The 3742-nt window shown below is 36.3% G+C and overlaps 1 non-coding gene across 1 annotated transcript; it reads right to left on the minus strand.

Moving 5' to 3' along the window:
• Window positions 1-1547: 1547 nt before the first annotated feature.
• TRNAP-AGG lies at window positions 1548-1619 on the minus strand. Its single transcript has one exon. It is a non-coding gene; the product is annotated as a tRNA-Pro (tRNA).
• Window positions 1620-3742: the final 2123 nt, after the last annotated feature.

Raw genomic sequence — 3742 nt, forward strand, 5'->3', positions numbered from 1 at the left:
AAGCTTTTGAAAATGAAAGCGTGTAGAACTCATATCCTCTTTCTCTTCGATTCGTAAACTTCGGATCTGATCTTCCTTTCCTCTCTGGGTGATTGAGAGACAATTTAGGCCTGGCGTGCATCCGATTCGGTCAACAATAAGGTACAAAGCGGATTGATTAAATGGGCTTGAAGTTCCATTATCGTTAGGTCGAAGATCTCTACTAGGTTTAGTGCACTTTGGTAGTTGCGAATGTTGCCGTAATCGTTTGTCTTCCTCATTCGACATTCTCTCTTACCAAGCACTCATACTCACCAGGGTTGAGGAGACAGTCCGTGAGCTAATTGGGTTTCGAGATTGCGTATACGCGAAAAGAGCTCGCTTTCGACTTTCTCCTCGGCGTTTTGTGCCCGGTTCTAGTTTAGGAAAGGGTCTGATCTCTTTCATTGGAGCACATTGATGCCAAAGGAGTCTTCGAAACCGATGGAGAGGCTATGATGACTTCAAGCTATTCAAATAGCATGACTGATACTACAAAGAAAGGGTATCTAAGTCACACTAGTGGAACAGCTTTTTCATAATAATTATCTTGATATATGATACAAAAAACATGCCTGATGACTGATAAGGTAAGGGGTTTCAAAAGACAAAAGAATGACAATTCTATGTGTGATAGAAAAGGAGATCTTTTTTTTTTTTTTCAGTGTGCGCAGTTCGCCTGCCTTCCTGACCACGGAGCCTTCCTGACCACGGATAGGCTATGGGGCTTTGCACTTCGGCCGCTGACAATACCACCTCAAGGTGACAGGATTCGAACCTATGGCTCTATGAAACTTCTTCTTCATCGGTTATGAAAAGTTCCTAGAAAGAATGAACAATTTGTGTAATGCTCTTTTTGAAGTCGGGCTCGAGACGATCTTTATTCTTCCAAGAATATGTTTCATTCTCTATTCTCATGTTCTTGGTTCAATGTTTAAAAATCACATTTTAAATCATATTATCTTGCTTAATTCATTTTGATATAATATTGTTGGGGGTATTTTGAGAATCGAACTTGAGACCTCTCACACCCAAAACGATAATCATACCACTTAGACCAAATGCCATTGTAGTCGATCAATAATTCTTAGTTGCTAGTCTATATATGAAATTTATATAAGTTGAAGCAATGCACACGCATTCCTTTGGGTTAGGCCCATTGGAATGTATCATCATTATTTCATTTATTTTCTTTGTTAATGAAATCCATGAGTAATAATTATTATATCTTTTAGATCTAGACCGCTGTTAATTTATTTACATAGGGTTTACGATAATTACTGTAGAGAGAAGAAAAAAGAATAGAAGTAGTGTAAAAAGATAATTACTGTAGAAAGAAGAAAAAAGAATAGAAGTAGTAGAGAGAAGAAAAAAGAATAGAAGTAGTGTAAAAAGATAATTACTGTAGAAAGATAATTAATGTAGAGAAGAGATGAAGAAAAAAGAATAGAAGTAGTGTAAAAAGATAATTAGTAATTAACTTGTAGTACTTGCTTTCTCTGAGGCTCATCTTTTGATGAATGAACATAGGGGCATTCCAAGAATTGAACTTGGGACCTCTCGCACCCTAAGCGAGAATCATACCACTAGACCAAATGCCCTTTATAAAAAAAATGCAACATTTTTAATTCCAACTCAAGTGCAACTCATGCTTCATTAAAGACAGATAAACTTTAGTTAAGTAGCTGGAACTTTAAATTACTTCATGTAGAGCTTCAAGCACTCTATGTTAGCTACTATCTTTAGGATTTACTAATTGGACACGAGTTCTTGGATTTAGGGGATTGTTTTATGTAATTTTCAACTACAACTTATGTTTTCAAATTTTTAGGTCATAATTTAGGCGGTGGTTGTATATTATGGATGAACACTAGAGTTTCTATCCCGTTCACCACAACTACTCTATTTTTTGTTTGAAGGCTATAATTGTCATCTATGTTTGAAGGCTATAATTGTCATCTATCCCGTTCACCACAACTATTCCATATTTTACTTCTTGCCCGTAAAAAATTTGTTTCTTAGCATAATATGAATTTAGTTGTAGAGTTATTAGGAATAAGATGGAGAAAGAAATTTTCTTTAAAATAATAAACAGACCCAAGTTCATCTTTGTTGTTGTCTAATTCTGATTTTGCAAAAAGGTTAACTAATATGAAATATCAAGGTAAATCAAGAATATATCCTACACGTCATTCAAGATGACAATAAAATGGAGTTAAATTGAACGCAGTTTTAGTTTCATGTTAGTAGGTTCAAGATGAAGCATAATTGTATCAATGATATTAAAGAGAAATTCGTGTTTTATTAGAAGAGACCAACTTCATTTAATGTACTAGGAGTTTAAACTACTCCATTGTAATTTCAATCACTCCACAATGATTACAAATTTAGGGTTGGCTACTTGGACATCAATTATCAACTTTAGGTTATAATTTAGGTAGTAGCCATTATAATATTAATGAGCAAAAGAGCTACAATTCTTCCATGGACCATATGTGTTATAGTTAAATGAATATATATATTATGTAATGTCGAGGTTTGGGTAAAGCACAAAGTAGTAAAGAACACCATTGTCAACTCTAGAGCCAACCACAACTCATGATGGAGATCGATGCAAAATATTTTAACATCCTTTGGCATCAAGATACAAGAAAGATGAACGCCGTCAAATTGGAAGCTTTACCTGTCTTAAGAGTCACAATGAGAACTCTAATCAAGCTGGAGCCTTGGACTAGGCAAATTGTTTAGTGATAGTTGAAATGGATGACTTCGACGTCGTGTCAGGAATGAACGTCCTGCTGAAACACAAAATCAGTTACATGCCCCTAGCAAAATGTCTAGTAGTAATGGAGTCTAATCCGACGATCATTCAGAAAAACATCCATCAACCAAGAGGGTTGAAAATGATGTCGATACTACAGTTGAGAAAGAATCATAGCCATGATGAATCTACGCTTGCTGCTATTGTTGTAATTGAAAAGGGGAGCTCGAGTGAGCCAACCTCAATAGAAACCTTGTTGCCACTACATGAACACCACGATGCAAACAAGGTCAGATAATGGATTTATCCCCACCAGGAGAGACAAAAACAAGGTCAGATACTGAAGAAGGGAGACAGAAACAAACCATTGAAGCAACACATGTTCACACAGAAATATCATCTAGACGGATGAAGAGAAGGGTTAGTCTGAAGCGCCAACCACAATAATTTCAAGAAAAATAAAGAGTTCATATAAGTTAAGTTCAAATAAACTTCGAGTTCAAAGTAACAAGGACCAAAGACTGGTGTGAAAATACTATGGACTAGTTAAAATTATCCATAAGATTACGAAGACATCATATAGAATCCAATTGCTCTTATGGATGCGGACTAACCTTGTTGTCCATGTTAGTAACTTGAAACGTTATTATTTCGACCAAGAAGACATCAAGCAGAAGCAGGTGGTATGACGTCATACAAATAAGAAAAAGTTTCAAGCGAAGAAAGTAGGGAAGACACGAACATAGAAGACATGAAGACTCAACAAACCGAGAAGTGATTTTCAACAGCACCTAGTAGGTTGGAAGAGACTCCTCATTATGAGATCAGCGGAAGCGCATCGAGAGACCTAAAGTCAGCCTCATCCAATAAATTGTGTGGGGGCAGATGTCACAGTCATGATTGTCCAAGGCGTGTTGCCTGTGGTTGCATGTTGCATGTCTCAACAATTCTTGTAAACGATTT

Source organism: Cucurbita moschata, unplaced genomic scaffold (genome assembly GCF_002738365.1).
Source record: "Cucurbita moschata cultivar Rifu unplaced genomic scaffold, Cmos_1.0 Cmo_Scf00077, whole genome shotgun sequence".
Lineage (NCBI taxonomy): Eukaryota > Viridiplantae > Streptophyta > Magnoliopsida > Cucurbitales > Cucurbitaceae > Cucurbita > Cucurbita moschata.